The following is a 6,607-nucleotide window of genomic DNA, read 5'->3' as shown; positions in this document are numbered from 1 at the left end:
GCAATCCCAAGGCCACCACTGATGGACTCTGGTGCTTTATTAGCAACAATTTATCATTTGGGAATGCGCAGGACTCTTAGTCAGGGTTCCCTGTAAACTCATTCACAGAGGTTTTATTATCTCTGTTTTACAAATGAGAAGCTGAGGCTAAGAGATGAATTAACTTGCTTCAAGTCTTATAGCGATGAAAAAGCTATATTAAAAATATAGCCTTTAAGGGCCTCCCTGGTGGCGCAAGGGTTAAGATGCAACCTATGAAGCAATCCGCGGCCACTGCAGCAGGAGTTCAATTCCCGGCCAGCCAGGGAGCAACCCACATGGCGCAGTAGACCTCTCCTGACTCACCCGCTGCTCCCTCAGCAGTGTATTTCAGTCATTCTGCCTGTTCTGCTCCCCACTCTGTCTCTGGTGAATCCTCTCACCCCACACCTCTGGCCAGCTCTTGTATACATAAATAAATTTTAAAATATAGCCTTTAAAATTAATTAATTAAATTTCTTTCTTACATCATTGTAGTCCCCATAGATCTCCCGCCACCATATCATCTGTGACCCATCACCGTGTTCCCTTGTGTTTAATCCTTCCCTTGTTTTACTTCCTTTCCTTCCCCCTCCTTTGCTGTATGGCTTAATTCTATGGTCAGTTTGCTAGTTTTGACTTTTTTCTTGACCTTTTGTTTAGTTTCTCTATATTCCACATGTAAGTAAGGCCATCAGTATTTATCTTATTAACTGACTCATTTCAGCCAGCATAATTCACTCCAGTTCCACCTATGTTACTGCAAAATGGTATGAGTTTGTCTTTTTGATTATTGATTAATATTCCATTGTATTAATATACCACAACTTTTTGATCCATTTGTCTATTTGGAGGCATTTGGGTTGTTTCCATATCTTGGCTATTGTAAATAGTTCCGGAATAAACATAGTTTGTTCCAGTGCAGGTTTCCTTTCAAATTAATGTTTTTGTGTCCTTTGGGTAGATTCCTAGGAGTGGAATCACTGGGTCATATGGTAGATCCATTTTAGTGTTCTGAGAAACCGCACAGTTTTCTATAGTAGCTGGACCAATTTACATTCCCATCAGTAGTGTAAGAGGGTTCATTTATCTCCACAACCTCTCCAGCATTTGTTGTCAAGTTTTTTTAATGTGGACCATTATTACTGGAGTTAGTGGTATCTCATTTTGGTTTTAATCTGCATTTCCTTGATAACTAGTGATGTTGAATAAGGCTTTTAGAATTTGAACACAGGGTTTCAGCATTCAAAACCTGTGTTTTTTCCATTAAACTTACTTGCTTTTGACCTGAGTCAAAAAAATACAACTTCCAAAATCTACTTTCCTTTCTTATAAAACAAGAAGGACTAACGTAATATACCAGTTTGCTTCAGCTGTAATTTTCTGCTGATGAGTTTAGCCCCATGCTTCCCATCCAGATATCCAAAAAGGCTGATTTAATTCCTGAACTGTCCCAGTATTTCAGGTACATTCTGGAGCAAACCCAGGGTGGTCATTTCTGCTTTATTTTGCCTGAAAATCTAGGACTTGCATGGAGGGTTTCAGTCAAGATCTCAAACTTGCAGATTGATTGACTAATGTATCAGTTAGTTCAGGTTGCAACACAAACCATTCCCAGAATTTGGCTTTAAAACAACCACCATTTCTTTAATTCATGATTTTAGGAGATCAACAGTTTGGACTGGGTTCAGCTAAGTAATTCTGCTCTGGATCAAGTTAATCTTGATTTTTGCTGGGTTTGCACATGCATCTGTAGTTAGTGAAGCGTATTGACAAGAGCTGACTGGTTTATGATGGCTTAATCTGTGACAACTAGGACAACTGGGTTGCACCACATGCTCTCATCCTCTAGCCAACTATTCCAAGATTTTCATGTGGCACCCAAAGATTCTAAGAATACCAGAAAACTCACTACTCTTGAGGCCTAGGTTCAGAACTCACAAATTACTTCTGCCACATTCTTTTGGTCAAAATAGGTCATAAAGGGCATCCCTGGTGGTGCAGGCAGTTGAGCGCAGCGCTGTGAAGCTGTCCACAGCCTCTGCAGTGCGGGTTCAATCCCTGCCGGCCAGGAAGATACCCACATGGCATGGCAGACCTCTCCTGTTTCGCCCACTGCTCCCCTCACCAGTGCATTTCAGTCTGCCTGCCTGTTCTGTTCTCCACTCTGTCTCTAGTAAATCCTCTCAGCCTCCCGTGCATCTAGCTTGTACCATGGTTCTTGTATGCATGAATAAATAAATCTTTTTTTTTTTTTTTTAAAAAAAAGGTCATGAAGTCAGCCAGCCTTTCAGGGGTAGGAAAAAAGCACATCTTGCCTAGGCAGAACTGCAAAGTGTGTGGTCGTTTTTGTAACTTACCATACCTAGTTGTACCAGAATCAACTTGGAGTGGTACGGAGATACAAACGAGAGAGAGAAGATAGGAGGATAAAACCGATTTCTGAAAGACTCTTACTACAGCTCTTCCTATGGCTAGCTTCTCATCCTTCACGTTTCACCTTCTCAGAGAGGATTTTCTTGATCTGCTCCTCTTTCATCACTTTTATGCTGTGTTTATTTCCTCTAACCTGAGTCACTCCTGCACAATATAATATATTGCTTACTGTCTATCTCCCCCAATAGAATGTATGTTCTTATCTATCTTGCTCACTACTCAGATTAGTACCTGGAACATATTAGGTACTAATTGATGATAGCATCCTGAACATATACATTGCACCTCACTCTAAGACCCACCACTTGAGTTACTATACTAATGCCTCATTCCTTCAAAGAAAATTACTAGGGTAGTCTCTTTAAAAATGTGATTCCCCATGTATTGCCCAGCAAATTAATTATCAAAATACTTAGAAATAACTACCTTGGCTTTTTTTTCTCTCTTCTTACTGAATTAATCTCTCCCATGAATTGAAACCACAGGCAACATTTTCACCTCACTCTCCTCTCACCAAATTCTTACTTACTAAAAAGTATTGCATATGCAATTCCTGATTACATTATCCTTAATTTCTGTATGTATATTTAAGTGTCATTTTGCATTTCTAAATATATAAAGTCTCAGAATGAATTGGATTAGGAAAACTGGGTGTTTTATGGCATATTATTAAAATGGATAAGGCACGATTTAATTAGACCTAGTGGAGGGATAATATCAAATATGTAAGGGCAACTACTTTGTCTACCCTGCCATGTGTTAAAAAGAAAAGAACTAATATCATTCCTTTTCAGGATGATTTACAGAGCCTGGGGTAAACAAAGTTAAATGTGTTAGAACAATGCATTTTCTTGGCATTTCATTCTAGGAGAACTGTTACAAACTGATTAAACTAAGGATTTTCTTAGACCCAATGAAAAATCATGCTCATTTTTTTAAAAAGATGTGCATTCAAATAATATAACTCACTTCACATAATGCTTGGGACATAGTATATTTATCTATCTAAAACACAATCAATTTTAAGAGACATTATTTTATGCTATAGTGAGAAAGAAACAATACTACCAGTATATATTACATGATGCTATTGATGGTAAGAAATGTTCTCATTAGAATGGGAGATGGGGAAATGTACATTGTAATTAGTAAAATATGATGGTAGCTACTCAGTAAATATTTGTAGGATGAATGAATGATGTCTTAGTCTGTTTGAACTGCTATCACAAAAATACTATATACTGGGTAGCTTATAAACAATAGAAAATTCTCATATTTCTGGAGGCTGGAAGTCTGAAATCAGGGTGCCAGCCTGTTGGGTGAGGACCCACTTCTAGTTTTTAGACTTCTTGTTGAATCTTCATATAGCAGAAGAAGCTAGCTAGTTGTTTGGGTTCTCTTTTATAAGGCCACTAATTCCATTAATGAGGGCTCTGCCAATCACCTCCCAAAGTCATTACCTTCTAATACCATCATCCTGGGCATTAGTTTTCAACATGTGAATTTTGAGGGAACACAAATATGTTGATTATAGCAAATGGTTAGATGGATGGATGATGGTATATAGATGGTTATGAATGGATATATGAATACTTGATCTTAATTCTTTGAAAGCAAGAACTCAGGTTGACTCATGTGTATCCATCAAAGTAGCTTATTATGGTACTTTCACATAGTCTTTGATAAATGTTTATACAATTGAAGCAATAGCATTAAGGACAATTTTACTGAAATTCCAAGTAAGTCAAGACAGAGAAGGAGTATAGAAGAGGAAATTAGAGAGATGTGTATTTATTTTGGTCTGTATAGAAGCATTAATGAAAGATGGAGAAAAGCCCCAAGTCTTATTTGCTTCTGAGGAAGTTCTCAACTCTTTGAGAACCAAATTCTGAAAATTATTTCATAGAACCATAATACTAGAGTCCCAAGGGACAAAAAGATTAGAATCTAACCTTATTTTAGAGATTTATAAATGTATCATTTAGTCTCTCATTCATTCATTAATTACAGAAATATCTTCTGAGTCCCCTAATGTAGGAAGACACTGTACTAAGTAGAAGAAATTCAACATTGGAAAAAACAGATAACTCATCAGATAATGGATGTATGCCATGATAGTAAGTTAGGGGTATATTTGAATCTTAGTTCCATAGAGGTATTCATAAGAAATACCTTTACTTTTTAGATAAAACTTCTCTGATAAACGTGATTATTAAATCATAATTTTGAACATACATTTGATTTCCCAATAAATGATTAGTAAATCAATCATTGCTGAAAATCTCTCCTACCCAATTGACATTTATGTTATTCCAATTCGGTGTTTATAATATGGCTTCCTCATATTTTTGCAAGTGTTAGCCTTTGAATATTTTACTTCATCCATACTAAGGTAATTACTATTTCCTGGATACACTTAGACATTTTCTTTGCTGTTCTTAACTCATTTTATTCCCCCAGCCTATCAAGCCCTCTGCACTGGTGAATCCTCTTAATCTTTTGTGAGCCCTTGTACCAGGAAGGCTGAGTGCTAAGTGCATGGGAATTGGATTTAGGTTGCTTGAAGCCTGCATATGTTTTGTGTGTCATTAGATATAAATGCCTTCCTTACAGTGCTGCTGTGAAGACTAGTTAAGAAAAAGTTTGTAAAGTGCTTTTCATAGAACTGACTACAGTTTCTATTATTCTAAATCCCTACTGTCTTAATGCTATATACATACATTTCTTTCTTCGCGGTACAGTTAAGAAGCAGATGTAGGTGACAGAGGAGTAGGCTGGGTTCTTTGCACTGCCTGTCACTAGCAAAGAGCCAATAAGCAGAGATAGGAATTGAATCTATAAGTGCTTTTATTTTTTAGATCACTGGCCATCAGTCTGGGAGAATGGAGTGTGTAAAACCCCGAAGAGACTGTTTTGACATCTCATCTCTAGCTGGCCTTTTTATAATGGGTTAGACAAAGAAAGTTAGTCATAAGCAAACAGCCCATCAGAATAACCCCATACAGTTGATATTCCTGGTATTCGTCACATTCAGCCCCCAGAACATGTTAGATTCCCAGTTATCTTGACCCTGGTACATCCCGCCTGCTGATCCTGGTTAATTTCTGATGGTGTCAATGTCTGGCATTCATTCAGGCATTATCAGGGCAAAGATCTCAGTTCAAGGCAAGAGTTTTAGTTTAAAGAAAACAGGTCATTAGTCATATGGTGTGTATGTGCAGATTCCTATATTAGGTATGGTGTTCTTCCCTTCCTTGCTAGCCCCCTATCATAGGAACAATAGGTTTTCCTTTTTAATCTATGAGTCACTGGTAATATTTAACATAATAAAATTTTTGAAAGAATGAAGAACAGAAAAGATGGATGAATGAATGGGTGTGTGATGTGATGGGGTCCAGCACTATCAGTATTTGTATTCATATCCATACGGCAGACTGATTTAAAAAAAAAGAATGGAGTTATCAAATAAGTTGGCAATATTTCTAGAGCAAACTTACATATAAAAGAATTTACCCACATACATATATACCATGGAATATTACTCAGCATTCAAAAAAGATAAACACATGCAATTTGCAGCAACATGGATGGCACTGGAAGGGATCATGCTCAGCGAAATAAGCCAAAAAGAAAAAGAAAAATACCGGATGGTCTCACTCATAGCAGGAATCTAGAAAACTTAAATAAGGGACCAGGAAAATGAATAACTATAAGAAAGTGAAAATCAAAATCAACAAAAAACTATGAACCAGAGACACTTTTTGGGGGGGTGGAGGCGGGAGGGGAGGGATTGGGGTCAGAATGGGGGGGGGGTTGCAATTGTATGGGGAATATAAAAATAAATTTATTATTTAAAAAATAAAAATTAAAAAAAAAAGAATTTACCCACATTTTACCCTTGAACATATTGTCCTTTTGGGAATGAGTAAATCTTTACATACCAACCTAATCATGGCTTTCAAAACAGCAGAAGTGCTGTATCCTACTAAGACAGTTTGGAGAGTGTCTTCATTTCTCCATTATTAGAATTGATTTTTTTATATTATTTAATATGGTATCTGAGGAGAACTTCTGGAAGGTCAGGCTGAGGTCTAGGAATGAGACAACAGGGACAGGCCAGCCCTTGTGCATTCTAGACTAAGCATTTCATTTA

Source organism: Talpa occidentalis, unplaced genomic scaffold (genome assembly GCF_014898055.3).
Source record: "Talpa occidentalis isolate TD23 unplaced genomic scaffold, MPIMG_talOcc4v2.1 talOcc4.255, whole genome shotgun sequence".
Classification (NCBI taxonomy): Eukaryota; Metazoa; Chordata; class Mammalia; order Eulipotyphla; family Talpidae; genus Talpa; species Talpa occidentalis.
Note: the sequence above shows the minus strand (reverse complement) of the source record.